Source organism: Crocodylus porosus, unplaced genomic scaffold (assembly GCF_001723895.1).
Source record: "Crocodylus porosus isolate Cpor-Errol unplaced genomic scaffold, CroPor_comp1, whole genome shotgun sequence".
NCBI lineage: Eukaryota > Metazoa > Chordata > Crocodylia > Crocodylidae > Crocodylus > Crocodylus porosus.
The window spans coordinates 6885103-6900300 of record NW_017728921.1 but is presented as its reverse complement, the minus strand read 5'-3'; the positions used below and the strand labels follow the sequence as shown (position 1 = coordinate 6900300).

Genomic DNA, 15198 nt, shown 5'->3' with positions numbered 1-15198 from the left:
TATGTGTCTGGATCAGGTTGTAGCTGTGCCCTTCCTGCATGCTGGCTGTAGCAGTCCCCTGCCACCTGGCTGGGTTTGGCTGTGCCCACACTGCATGCTGGACTGGCCGCCAGCCACACCTGACCTTCATGCTGGATTAGCCTCCTACCACATGCACCATGCATGCCAGATTGGGTCCACCAGCCAGATCTGGCCTGCAGAGGGACGTGGTGTCCCCCATTCAGTCTCCAGACAAAAAGGTTGGGACCCACTGGCTTAGACTGAACTAGCTTCTTCCCCAGACCTGAAGAAGAGTGCTTTGTGCCCTAAGGTCTCTTCCAACTATACAGTTGGTCCAATAAAAGATGTCAAAGAACCCAAGGACAAGATGTTAATGCCTCATCATTCAAGTGCACATCAAGCAGGAGAGAGTGCACCAGAAAGCTATTCTCACCTCCCTCTCACCAGAAATGTCACTGCCTTCTACAGACCACTCACCTAAGTAAAGATGAGCACAGTTTGGACCCCTTATTTTCCAGTATTTCTGAAAGCATAAACCACCAGAAATTCAAGCCTATATTACCTCCCCCACTAAAGCACCTTAACCCTGCAAGTCTCCAAATTAAACGAACATGCCCAAACTCATCAATACAAAAGCATCTCTGATGCATGTAAGGTACCAGCTCCCAAAACAGCCATTCAGAACTTAAAAATAAAAAGGTAATTTTGAGGACAAAAACCATTTTCACCCTTTCCTTTAAAAAAAGCAGGCCTGCATGGAGAACGGGAGTAAACTATTCTAAATCCCAGCTAGTGAGACACGGGTAGGCATTCTGCCATGACTAACACCCCAAGTACTCTCAAGATGCAAAACAAGAAATCTGCTCCCTGATAGTTTAATCAAAGATTGCCATAAAATTACTAACTAGGCAAGTGCTTACAGCTCATCTATCATTTCATCTGATTTTTTTACTCCAATTAGTTATTCTAATCACCTGCAAAGACCAACTTAGCCAAATGCAAAGATGTCACTGGAGTTCAACAGAGAAAGTAGCGTTTCGTCTAGTGAGTTCATATCTAACAGCAGCAAGGCCCAGGTAACTCCAAAAGAGTTCAGCTCTGTGTTGGGTACAGATTAGTCCTTGTTACAATAAATAAGGTTTGAAAATTAAGCAGGATCAAGCTAGGTCAGAACTCAAAACAGAGACTAATATGCAGAAGCTACAAAGAATGATTTTGTTGCCAATTCTTTCCACCGAGTAAGCACTCAACCAATGCCCCACTGGAGATGAAGCCCTTTAATCAAGATGTAGAAGGTCCCATCCTCTTTTTAGTTTATGAACATGCCGTGTCACCCTTAAAAGACGAATGCTAATTCTGCATATAATCAGACCATCTTAATTCATAGGATCATAGAAAATGAGGGTGGGAAGGGACCTCAGTCCAACCCCCTGCTCAAAGCAGGACCAGCCCCAACTAGATCATCCCAGCCAAGACTATGTCTAGCCAGGTCTTAAAAACCTCCAAGGATGGAGCTTCCCCCACTTCTTTGGGTAACTTGTTCCAGTGTTTTACTACCCTTTTCCTGAGAAAGTTTTTCCTATAATATCTAACCCAGGGGTTGGCAACATTTTTGGGCAGCCATCGCAACCTCATCTTGTAAGATGTTGGGGTGCCATGGGTGGATGGTGGAGAAGCAACGATGGGCCCAGTCCTTTTTGTGGTAGCGCAGCTCTAGCCCCTTCCCAACCATCCACCCTGAAGTGCACGTGCCAAGGAAAATGCCTTAAAGTGTCACGCTCTGGCACCCATGCCGAGAGTTGCTTACCCCTGGATCTAACCCGGGGTGGGCAAAATGTGGCCCGCGAGCCAGATGTGACCCACCAGGCCAATCTATCCGGCCCATGGGGCCCCTAAAAAGATTTAGAAAATTATATATCTGCCCCTGGCTGCCTGTTACGTGGCCCTCAATGGCTTGCCAAAACTCAGAAAGCGGCCCTCTGCCCAAAATAATTGCCCACCCCAATCTAACCTAAACTTCTCTTGCTGCAACTTGAGCAGTTTCCCTGCTCAAATTCCTTGCAATTTTAATTGGCACAAAGCACACTTTACTTCTCTCCTGGACCAGGTGCCGCCATTACACTTTTTCTGGTATAGGTGGTCAGAAACCAGTCTATACCCGTAACAAAACAGAAGTTTGGGGCACACAGACTGCTATAAAAATGGTGGATCCCAGTCCAAGATAGACCTGGATCAATGTAGTATCAAACTTATAAACTGAACATTGATGCCAGGTCTTCTTGTGAATCAAGGTAGGGCGCTACCTGCCGGTGTCCCAGTTGCCTGTGCAGGGCCCCCACTGACTCCCCCTTGCCTCCCATGGTGGTGGGAGGGGAATGGAAATCCAGCAAACCCTTCTCAGAGCTGCTCCAGCAGGGGAGGGATGCTCTGTGCCCTGTTGAGCCAGCCGGGAATGCAGGGTGTGCCATGGATACCACCTCCCTCAGCAGCTCACCAGCCTCACCTCCCCTGCCTGTCCTGCTTGGGGTAGACCCCCATCCCCCCCCACCCTGGGCAATGCCCAGGGACCCCCATGCCGCCGAATGGGGGGTGGGTACACCTCCTTCCACTGGCTGCCTGCAGCTGCTAGCTGCCTGATAGATGACAGGGCAATGGAGGGAGGCATGTGGTCAACAGCCAAACAGATGGCACAGCCATTTGGCCATTTTCAACTGTCCTTGGTAATGTGTGGCACACTGGGAGGCAGGCAGGCGGCCCCCCACCTTCTGGCCCCAGCCACTGTAGGCATTCCCCAACTAAAGAGCAGCAACATTTAAAGAGAGAAAAGAGCTGAACCTAAATTCTGCAGTTCCTCAAGTCCACGGAGAGCAGTGGGTTTTCAACCTTTTTTTGACTCCTAAAAAAAAATCTGAACGGAGATGCAGACCCATTTGGATATTTTAAATGGAGGGGTGGATCCCTTTGTTGTAAATGTGAGTATTCACATACGCTGGATTGCTCGTAGTCACATTTCACAGACCTCTCAGACAGTCTGGGGACCCCCAGGGATCCACGGACCACAGGTTGAAAACCACTGGTGGAGAGTAAAGCAGTGGTCTCCAATGTGACTGGAACAGTCTGCAACGTGGTCCTCTTGTCCCCCATTCTTACTCTGCAGAGTCCTAGCAGTGCAAAGGGGCCGTGCCTGCATCATATGCATTTCATGAATATAGTGAGTTTCCATATGCTCGGGATTCTGCTTACCACACTGCGAATAGATGCCAATAGCAACTTCAAGGAACTTGGCTGTTTTCAAGTCAAAGAGCCTTGGCAAGGTGTTTAAACCTTTCCAAGATGAAGTTTCATCACTGGGTGCCTAAAGTGAATCCCCCACATAAAGGTGATTTTGGTTCCAAGTGCTAGACACCCTCAGCTAACACTGAAGTTAAGGGAAACTATCAACGCTCATCCCCTTTGCAAATGAAGGCAATTTAATTAGATATTTAACTGCACTCTCCCAGATTTAAAAACTTACTCCTATGTGTACAATCTTCCATTAAAAGCAGTGTTGTTTTGCATAGCCTCTGTACTGTCATAAAGAGTACGCTTGTTAATATAGTGCTAAGAAAATACAGAATTCTGACTCAGAGACATTCTGCCTTTCCAGCTATTTGTCGCATTTAAATAACTCATTTATTAACATTATTTCTGATAATGGCACAGCAGGAACCGAGCACTACGTTTTCAAAGTACTGAATTCTGTGTTCACCCATGGGAGTTGCAGATGATCCTACGCAGCTCTTTCAAAACGAAAGGAGGAGCGCTTGCCAAATTTCAGTTCTTAAAAACAGACCATTATTTAGAACAAAAACAAAAAAGCCCCAAAAAACAATATCTATCCCATAACAAAAAAGAAGAACTGAGCTCTGAGATGCCCTTGAACTACGCACTGGTAAAACTCAGCATAATCCATAATGACAATTCACTGTGCTTCTGTGCAGAGGACCTGTGTGCACAAAGTTGCAGCCTGAGCAAATTAAAATAGATGAGTTATAAACACTTCAAAACCAGGTTTGTAATAGAAATGCTAACAAATCTTTAGCTATAATGATAAAGGCTAGCCAGGCAGCTCTATAATGTTAAATTAATCCTTAACATGTCTTTTTTTTTTTTTCCCCAACTGGGTCATTTAATAATGTGATAACTCATTTCTTTCCTTCGTCTTCATCTCCCACATTGCCATGGAGACAATTGCAAATCAGATATAAATAAAAATACTCCAACACTGTGGCACCACATGTTCTTTTGATCTGTTGCCAACATGATTTTAAAATTATAGGAGTTCACAGGAGCTCAATAATTAACAACCCGTTTGCTATCAAAACCACTTCTTTTCAGCTGCTTTCAAGATGAGCTGAGGATTGCTCCGAAACGGACAAAAAGTTCTGCATCCCTTTCCAAGTATCCCTCTCCGTTCGGTCTGCAGGCTCAGAGACACGCAATCATCCAAGGCCAGACTCTGGCATCCTTATGCTTTTTGGAGTATATTTTTGTCGGCAAATAGTCCCATCGGTTTCACTGGGCTCTCTCGCATGACTTCGTTTTACAGGAATTCGTAGCTCTTGGAGATTAAAATGTTGCATCTAGTGTAAACGTTTCTAATGGCCTTTCTGCTGGCAGAAGTGTCAGCACTGGATCACAGATCCCTGTTTTCATTCCCATTGAAATTCATAAAGCACTAGAAAGGTTAGGATTAATCATGTGTATGTGATCTTGACACCCTCTAGTGGCTACCCACCTGCAGAACCTATAAACCACTCTTAGGGCTATCAGCAACACTGGATCTGATTCCCTTTCAAAGCAGTCACCAAATTTCCACTGGCTTCAAACAGGTGCAGATTCTAGCCAGCGATTTTACTCGCGCCCAAGAAGCAGCAGACAAACCACTGCTGAACTACAGGTGCCAAGTCCAACCTTAGCTGTGGACTATTTCATCTTGTGTGATCGCAGCATACAAAACAGCTTTTGCTGCTGTTATTTGTTAACCTCCGAACAACCTCCTTGCCGCTGTACCAGTCACAAACAAGCTGGCTGAAAGACAGCTTTTATAGAACCACTGATTCTTTATAAAATACTAAATCAAATCTGATCTAAAGCAGCAGAATGCAACTTGTACGTGATGGTAGCGTGTCCGAGGCCCAGGCAAGGCTTTTCATTGAATCTAATCGCAGTTGTTTTACAGCCCAAGAGCAGGAATCTCGCTCTAGAAAGAGGTTTTTCATATTAATTTTCACTCTTCCCAAAGCTATGGGCCGGAAGTCAAGCTCTTCTCCCCCAACTCATGGGAGCAAATCCACTGAGCTCACGATTTCCCCAATAATTTTATCTTATGAACACGTCACAGGAGGCAACTTGAACATGGGTATTTCACTCCTAGGGGCCACTGACTGCAGGGATGGTGTACAGCTTACAAAAGGACCTAAATAGGTTCCTAAATCATTTAGGAGTTTTATTTTCAAGAACTTACATCTCAGATTTACAATGGGATATAGGACCCTGTGGCCTTACCTACACAACATGAGTATTGCTAAATAAGCTAAATATGAATGCAAAGGGCAATAGATAGTCCAAAATTACTCCCTATACAAATACTTATTTCACTCCAAGCAGGCTTAGTTTGACCTATTTCCAGTGTGAACTAAAAGGTACTCAACAACATCCAGGTATTCTATGTGATTTCCCTCACTTAGACAAGCCCAACTAGCTGGTTGGAGACAAAATTATTCTAGAGGTATATCCCAGTAACAACACCACTGTAAATTCACGATCCAATGCTTTCTGAAATAAAAAAAACTTTCATATATGGACGAACCTTCAGTCTTTCTTCAAAAAATGGAGCATCGGCGTCTCTTCCTACGTGTACCGAATAACATGGGGTTCTCATCTCGATTCAAAACTTCAAGACTCAATATAAACACCAAATCAATTAAGCAAACACTAATTAGATAAAACCTAAAATAGGTCCTAATTACTGGTTACCAACAGGAGAAGATAAATTTAAATCGAGCTTGTTCGGTAGTCCGTGCTTTGACATGTTGCATTTTCCTGGTGCCTTCCAAAAACATTGCTATTTTAACAAGGGATGCAACATGGTCTGTTAGAGAGCTTCCTGCTCACAAATAACCAGATGACAAAGGAAGTTTGCCTGATGGATAGGCCAGCTGGATAGACAACATCAACCCCACATCCTCAGGGCAGATGACTTGGGGAACGTACAGGTACTCCTCAATTAACACCGTCCCGGTTAACGTTGTTTCGTTATTACGTCGCTGACCTATTAGAGAACTTGCTCGTTTAAAGCTGTGCAACGTTCAGTTATAACATTGTTTGGCCGCCGCCTGCTAGTGGGTAATTACTGCGACATAATTGGATTTGCTTCACATCACTTTGCTTAAAGTCGCATTTTTCCATGAACGTAACTACGACGTTAAGTGAGGAGTAGCCGTCCTCGTCTGCCACGTACAGGTGCCACCGCTCCAAATTCCGGCGATTCATCACTGGCATGAGATGGTGCAGCTATGCTGAATCCAGTGGTTTTGCTTCCACTTATCGCAGGGGTGAATTTTGCCTGAACTGGGCGTGTGTCTAACCAGCTGCATCAACTTTCTCCCTCTCTTTGTTCTGGTTCAATAGCCTAAGAACAAAGTTAAAATTAAGAAGTCACCCTAAAAATGATGAAATCTTTCAAGAAAAAAAAAGTCAGAGCAGTTTCTATACATAGAAACAAATATTTATATAAACTCTTCAATACATGCAAATAAGCTAAATCATCCTATGGCTCAAGTTGACCTTCTGGTTGATGCACAGCTCATCCTTGGAAAGAAAATGATGCATAACAGCAACAAGGTCTAAATGTGATCACAGCCTCAAACAAATTGAGTTTGCTATTACTTGCACTCTGAATTGTCTTCTGTACACATTGCTACACCTATCCAGCTCCCTGCTAAAACTACTGTGAAGGGTAGGGGCATTGATTGCTATGTTTTATTAATATTCTGCTGCCTGTCGTCTGACCGACTGTTATTGTGTTGTTTGCTATATAATTACAAGGGGTTAAACACCAGCAGGAGCTGAGAGCATGTATGCAGAAAACACAATGGTATCCAACAGCCCTGCTTACTGCTGCTTTCAGGGACAATGTAGGTGCTATTCATTGTAAAGTTTTACCTCTAATCGCGTTGAGTTCAATGATCCAGTTTGTAATCTTGAATGCTGAGGGAGGAACATTAGGTGGGAAACCATCAACTAACTTCGGGGTGGATAAATATTCCACTTCCAGAGATAGAGGAGGAAAGGAAGACACATAGACCAGACCAAACCCCAGGTGTCTGGAAGAAAGCTAATATATGTCTGCCTCAAGTCTGCCAGTAGGCAACATGTATAACCCTTTTGTTGCTTTAAAACCCTTCTCTTGATATGCTTCTTCCCTGCTGTTGTCATTACTCGGTTTTGAAAAAGGGCTTGTAGGAGCCTAAATCCAGATGAGCCTCCTGGGCAATCCTACTTGGCTTGGAGTGCTGCAGCCAGACACGGGTCCGACCATGGGAAAACCATGGTGCCCTGCCCTGGGGGTGTTGGTATACGTTTGTGCTGCAGCACCAGGTGCTTTTAAAACGGCTCGGCGCTGGGGCGCATGCATTTGTATAAACGAAAAAATAATGTGCATCAGTGCTAAGAAAATGGCAGTGGCACCTCTTCTCAGCTCTGATGTGCATTTTGCCGTTTGTACAAATGCACCAGGCACATCAGCTCACGTGCAGATTAATCGAATCTGCTCCGATGCACTAGATCTCCGGCGCATTGGAACAGACAAATGCATGTGCATAAATGTGAGGGACTCAAAAGATAGAGCTACCCCTGACCTGGGCCTTGACTACATGGGAAAATTCCATGAGGCATTACAGAAAATACAGCAATACAAGCAAGAATACAGCAATACAAGAATATAAATTGTACAGTATAGCACAGACAACCTCCCGACTTACTCTGGAAAAGTTTTTTCCTCCTCTCACTCTTAAACTTAATCTCTTTTCTAAGCAACCTAAACTAAGCCAATAAAAGACACACTCTTTTACTTGACTAGGAATGGCTACACGTGGAGGTTATACCAGGGTAACTCTACTGCAGGGGCGGGCAATTATTTCAGGTGGAGGGCCGCTTACCGAGTTTTGGCAAGCCATCGAGGGCCACATGACAGGCAGCCCAGGGCAGATTAATATTAATGTTCTAATTTTTTGGGGCGCCCTCCCCCCCTCCCCCGTGAGCCAGATAGGATGGCTTGGCAGGCCACATCCGGCCCCCAGGCCGCATTTTACTCTACTGTAAAATGCCCACCCCTACTCTACTGTCTTGAATTCACAATTTCTGTTACGTCAAAAATACCCTTCCCACATAAGCGAGGCCTTAGAGACAAAGGCTTTTTCCCTCCTTAATGAGCTGAATGGCATCAAAGTCGTTCTGATAACTTGGGCTAACATCCCAATTCCTTGCATTAGCAGCGGTAACATATTATGGTGAGGGACACTAGTTTAATGACATCAGCAGAACTCATGCAACCTGCAAGGCATTAAAGATGGAGTAGCAATGCTATTAGTGTTAAACTATTACATACATTCATTTAGCAAGAAAAAAAAAGCAGAACTAGTTGCCACCCATGAAAAATATCTCAGCAACTCTGGAAATGTACTTATCCCCATTTTACAGATAGAAAACTGGGGCTGACATCAGAACAACCTCTGAAGGTCAAACTAGAAGCCTTCAGTACAGTGAAACAAAACTCAGCTCTCCCGAATCCCAGAGTCTAGTACTTCTGCTAGACAATGCCCTCCTCCTATACCCAAACACCTTGGTAATGATGAGGGATTCAGAAAGAAGTACAACCCAACTAAACAGCGTTTCAGTGGACCGCTATGCAAGTGACTGGTGCTTTGTTACATCCAGAAGTCTCTTTCCGCTAGCCATCACCTTTAACAAGATACCATCATACACAGTTAATCATACAGGAGCTCTCACTCTCGTTAGGACTCCCGGTGCTTGCATTTACTCCGAGAGCTTCCCAGTATTTATTAGCAGTTTGATAACGAAGAGGAGCACTTGTGAGAAACTGGCCCCAAGCTCTGTTCACTGAACTGTGAACTAACTGTAAATATAATTAGAGCAGTGCCTCACACTCGGGATTGTGAAGAACAGGAGGTCTGCCTCAGAGCTGTTACTACCAAAGTATGCAAGTTGGGGGTTGATTAAAAATAGCAGCCCCAACTAAAAGAGCAGAATTAATTGCATCAACTGTTAAAACAAGCTACGCAGAGAATTTGCTTCATTCCTTCTGCTCCGAAAGGAATGACGACTCCTTCACTATGCTGAGAAAATGATGGTATGGTTAATATCTGAAATCCCTCTTTGCCCTATCCTTGCTTTCTTAGTGGCACTGTAACAGGGGGGCTACCGGGGCTGATCTCTATGAGGCCTGCCCACCTGTTCTTGGGCTAACCGCCCGCTTTCTCGCCTGGCCCACCTCCAGGCCAGTCGGGACCCCAGGCCCCTGGCTCTTGGGCGTCCTTCTCAGTGGGCCTCCTTGCCCTTCTGACTCTCCAGGTCCTGGCCCCCACCTGGGCCAGTCCAGGGAAGCTCTGGCAGGCCGTGATGTATCACCCCCTCTCTGAGTCCTCCTCCACAGACGTGGGGAGCTGGGGTTACCTCGCACCACAACTGGTGCCCCAGGGTCTCACAGGGGACTCTCACTCCCCCCACCCCCAGACAGCAGGTCGTGGTGCTACTACCGGTGTTATATTCGACCCAAACTCTGCCTCCCCACATTGGAGGACTTACTGGGGTCAGGACTCGGCTCGCTCTCTCTGGCTGAGCCCCCTCTCCCTTCACTGGGGGCTTCACACGCTGCCCCCCCTCACGCTGGGGGCTCCACACTGCTCGTAACACCTCCTTACGCCGGGGTCTCGGGGCTTCCCTCCACAGGTGGGCTCAAGTGGCCGTAGCCGTGCCTGACCCCAACTCTCCTCCTTGGGGCTTGCACCCCCACAACTACCTCCGGTGTACGCGACCGACCCGAAGGTGAGGGCTAGGGGCTAAGGCGCCCCGACCCGCCTTTCACCGGGGTGATCACTGGCCTGGCATTTCCTGGGGGCTCCCACACCACTGGGAGCCCCACAGGCCACCCACTCCTGGCAGGGTATAGTTTCCGGTCGTACCCAGGACCAGGAGCCTCCTACCATCCCCTACAGCTCTGCCCTTACCTCCGGATGAAACTCGGCAGCCCTCAGGCCAGGCGGTGTTGTTGCCTTTTCTCCAGCAGCCAAACTGCCTCCTTTATACAGGCAGCCCTGAGCCTAACACGGCTGCCCTCACTGCCAGCTCCAGGGCCTTAGTGGCAGGCACACCTAGTGCCCTGCCACAGGCACCACTGTGTGCTAAGCGTTATTCAAGCACACAACCGCAACGTTCAGGAGTGATTTGTGACTGCGAACATCGGACTCGACATTTCTTAAAAAGCCTGATTTTTCAGAATTTCCTGAGAACCAGGCTGCTTTTAGGGCCTCTGAAGTTTGGCACCCAGAAAAAAAAGAGGCACACAAGACACCAGTCAACTTTAACCTTCAGGGTCAGATTTCTAACAGCCATTTTGGTGCTGAAAGATGCAGAAAGGAGACTAAGAAAATCCTCACTAGGGTCCTAAGAACCACCTAAATCAATTTGCAAGTCCCACAGGGAACCTACCTACATTTTTCCTGTGCATTAATTGGCTACATCCTTGTAGGATGGGGCTTAAAAGATATTTAGAAGAAGTGAAGGGAGTGGGCTTTGGGGTAGGGTGACTATATGTCCCGTTTTAACTGGGATGGTCCCAGATTTCAGAAACTGGCCCTGGCCAGCTGCTGGGAATTATAATGGGTGTCCCCACACAGCCCTGACCCCACCAACTTGTGAGAGCTCATGGATTTCCTAGATGATGTCCAGGATTTCTGGGATTTCCACATGGTCAGCCTACTTAGGGCTATTTCTGAGCACTATGCAATGGAAGACACCAAGTCAGTCATGGGAAGAGCTAACACACATCGAAGCATTCATGTTGGCAGGCACAGCAGAGTTGGGAACAAGCCGGAAGGGGATCGCAAGCAGCTTGACTCAGACGGCAGAGGAAGCAGTGACCCCATGGCACCGATCCAATCAAGAACATTTCATAAGAGGAACAGGCAAGGAAGATGCTCATCTGCTGGATTTGCTCCTGAAACGGGGGCATATCGGTCCCACACAGAACACAGGAGAGGAAGAGGCAGTGAGGATAAAGACAGACAGTCTGTTAAAAAGTCCTTGGTTTTTCTGCAAGAACAGATATTGTCTAGGACACAGGAAGACACAGCTGTTTCTGCTGCACCCACATTCCTTGAGACCGTGTGGCTGGAGGACCCCCCACTTTTCATAGAAACAGCGAGTATCTGCTTACCATGTTGGGAAGCAGAGAGGAACACGTGCACTACCCCTGCAAACAGCAGAGCAGGAGCAGATTTGGAGCTAGTGGGGCCCTGTGCACAGCTTCATTTTCAGGTTCCCTCCCCGCCACTCGGGACCCAGCCAAGAAAAAGAATATTTGAGACAGCAAAAAAATGGTGAAGCAAAGTCTTTGCTAGACTACTTCAAAAACCCATGTTTAGAGCACAGTTCGCAGACGAAGTTTGCAGAATGCAGAAAGGCTGGACCGTTTGGCGACTTGCAATGCTTATAATGTTCAGGCATTTGTCAGATTTGTCCTGCATTTTGGGGCCCCCTGTCATTGGCAGCCCCGTGCCAACTCACAGGTTGTTTCCCGGTAAATCCGCCCCTGCAGCAGAGCAATTCTGTCCCTCAAGGCTCTCTCTCTCAATCACCGGCTTTGCAGAACTGGGTTTCTAGATCTAAATAAAGCATACCAAGCACGGGGGGGGGGGGGGGGGTGCCAAAAAGCCAGTCACACCCCAAATTTTGTATTCCTTCTCCCAAGACGGCCAAATTGGAAAGCTGCACTCAGTCAATACAGCCCTAAGACTTTGCTTCCCTGTCTCGAAACACATCCCATGTGGAATACCTTACTCTGCCAGCATTACTTATGCCATAGTAAAGCACGCAAACATATGCAAGATACCATACGCTTCCACCTATTTCTTACTTAAATCCATGACCACATAAACAGGCAGCTCCCCCGTAAATCAAACCAAACCCTAACCGCAACGTAATGTCCTCTTGTGTTGCCTTCCCCCATAAACAAGGAAGATTTATGCATTCCCAGGGTTATTAACCAAACCCATTTATCTTTATTTCTTTGTGTAAGTAATGAAGACGCCACCAACACTGACGAGTCTCCTGGGATTAATTACTGAAGCCATTTACAAGGGGATCTGCAAACTTGATTTCCTTCATACTAAAGGAAACACCACACATTTTTCAAAGCATAGACTGAAATTTCATTTAAAAGACCAATGGCCCATGTGAGCACAATCATTACCAGGTTCAAACTCGGCCTAGCGACAAATTACAAGTGTCCAAAAGGTTGACGACTTTCTCGAGTTTTTCTTTAATTACTTCATTTTACAGCTATTATAGAGGCACGGCAAATCAAATCCAACCAATCTAAAAAAAGACAAGCTAATGGCCGGTGTCCCGTCTCACTTACTGTGGGCCAGAGCTGTTCTGGTTCTTTTAATTATCCGTTTCAAACCATCCTGGAGGAATCGGACATTTCCTTCCTCTGTAAAAACTTAATCCCTTTTTCAGAAATAGGATCTTTCCAACGGCTGCTAAGAATCTTGCAATTTCAGTATTAAACCCTCCCTGAGGCATAATTCATCTCCTTGGATTACCTGGGACTCTTCAAGCATCAAGAAGTGGTGGTTCCCTTATATGTTTCAGTCTTGAATCAAAGTAAGGACATCTGAAGTGGGCCAGTCAAGTGTGCTCAGTGCTGCCAAACAGGATGCTTGAGACTGTGACATCAGGACTTTTGCTCATCAGGCAAAGGGACCCAGGTAGCCCAGAAGAATGAAGCCTCTTAGACAACCAAGGGTAGGAGGTGGCAGCAGATAATGCATTTGCACAGCCATTAGCGCAGGGGCTGAATCCTTTTCTGAACTAAATGCCAAAAGACAGATGTGCACATATTTTGCATCCAGCAAAATTCCAGCTCACACTCAGCACCTGCTTTCTACCAAGGTCCTGCTCTCCCTGTTTTTCTCGATGGTTTACACAAGGCCAAACAGGATGTGATATAAAGGCACACAATAATAATAATTCAGTAGTTGGGGGGGGGTGGGAATGCCTCCGTCCACACGGTCTCAAGGAGTGTGTACACAGCAGAAACAGCAGTGTCTACCTGTTCTTGCAGAAAAACCAAAGACTTTTTAAACAAACTATCTGTTAGGTGTCTTTATCTTCACTGCTGCAGCCTCTTCCTCTCCCATGTTCTCTGCGACAATGATACTCCCCCATTTCAGTAGCCGCATTAAACCCTTGCTTCTCACAAGGCTTTGAGCCTTTCTACTGCCCACCAACCCTGGGGTAAAAAAAATACCCAGCCACTGGGCAACAGGAAGGACAAAACCTGGGGTTTAAAGTCTGCTTTAGAAGAACCCAGCTTCTACATGGATTGAGGGAAACAGAAACAAGTCACTAGTGTATGCCCCCTTATGAAAAGCTCCAGCAGAAATTAATAGAAAAATCACAAGTAGTCATCCTTCCTTAGATCTAACCATCAGATAGAAGATAATGAGCTCCAAAGGATGATTTATTTGGGGGGGGGGAAGGGACGGGAGGGAAACTCATCCAAACCTTATCCTTTTGTATTAAATTCTATGGGTTTCTTGAACCCCTCCTAGAGCATCTTATTAAATTCTGTAAAACACCGCTGACTTGATCCATATTACGCGCTGTGCACCTTTTTCATCACAAGGTTTTTGGTAGCAGAATCCAGAAGGTGGGGTTCCCGTTCTTGCACCCCAAACAATGAAAGGTTGCGCTAGTGCTGGCAAATCCACAAAGAAACCATTTTAAAAAGCAGTAGCAGTTTACGGTCAGTGTGTAAACACAGAAATCCTAAAAAGGAAACAACAAAACCTATGCAGAGTTAATTAGATTTTGTTTTAATTGTCCCTGTTATAACATAGGTAGACTTTGTCCCTGTTGTAACAGACTTTTTTTTCCCCATTTTTGTTATTCTTCATCTCATGACCTTTTATACAAATATGCAAACACCAATAGCAGGTGTACATTCATTCACTTAGCAGGCGACTGAAAGCTGACAATGCCCTATTATTTTTTCCCTACATTATTATGCTGATCTGCAACGTGGAGCTATTTAATATTATTAAACCAAAGTCATGGTGCTCTGCAATAAGGAAAATGCACTCAACGAAGCCAAAAAGGGATTGCTACCTTAGCCCTTACCCCCTGAAAGCACAAAATTGGCATAATCCAGGATATCCATTGCAATCCTACTTCTACCAATGGACAGAAGGAGCTGCATTCATTCCGGTTTTTCTCCGCCTAGCCTAACTAGGATGCATTTGCATCTATAATAGGGTACCCCTAGGAACCTGAGAGGATTGTACAGTACGACTTCTTTTCTACGTTGCTGTGAGTGGTTTGAACAGTGCTGCGAGGTGGCTTTTGTGAAGCAGGAGGATACAGAGCCCCACATCTAACTTGATCCCCTGCAACTGCCCTGCCTGTAGCAGAAAAACTGTGGTTCTAATAAACAGACGAGGGAGAGTTCGGCTTTGAGATCCTACATAGGATAGAGGCAGCCCATACCACTGAATCCTAGCTTGTTATGGGTTTACTAGACAACTAGGGCATTTTCCACTGATGCCCAAGTACGGAGACTACTCCACTACCTGGAGGAACCCAAAGCACAAGTGGAGGAAAGACTGACCAATGGTTCAAGTGCTAGCGCAGGACCTACAAGACATGGGATCCAGTCCCTGCTCTGTTTCCTGGGTAACTGTGGCCAGGTCAGCCCCAGATCCACAAAGATAAACCCTCACTAAGAGGAGTGAGGTGCTTTGACACAGGGAAGCTCAGTGGAGGAAGGGGGGTGGGCATGGAAGGCCTGAGTAAGACTGAGGAGGGGTTGAAACCGCAGCCTTGGCCTGCAGGGGAGGGTGGGACCACAACATA

At 46.1% G+C, this 15198-nt stretch overlaps 1 protein-coding gene across 1 annotated transcript in view; it reads right to left on the bottom strand.

Moving 5' to 3' along the window:
* TMEM132B (transmembrane protein 132B) overlaps positions 1–15198 on the bottom strand; it is a 334288-nt gene that overhangs the window by 315680 nt on the left and 3410 nt on the right. The window lies entirely within an intron of this gene.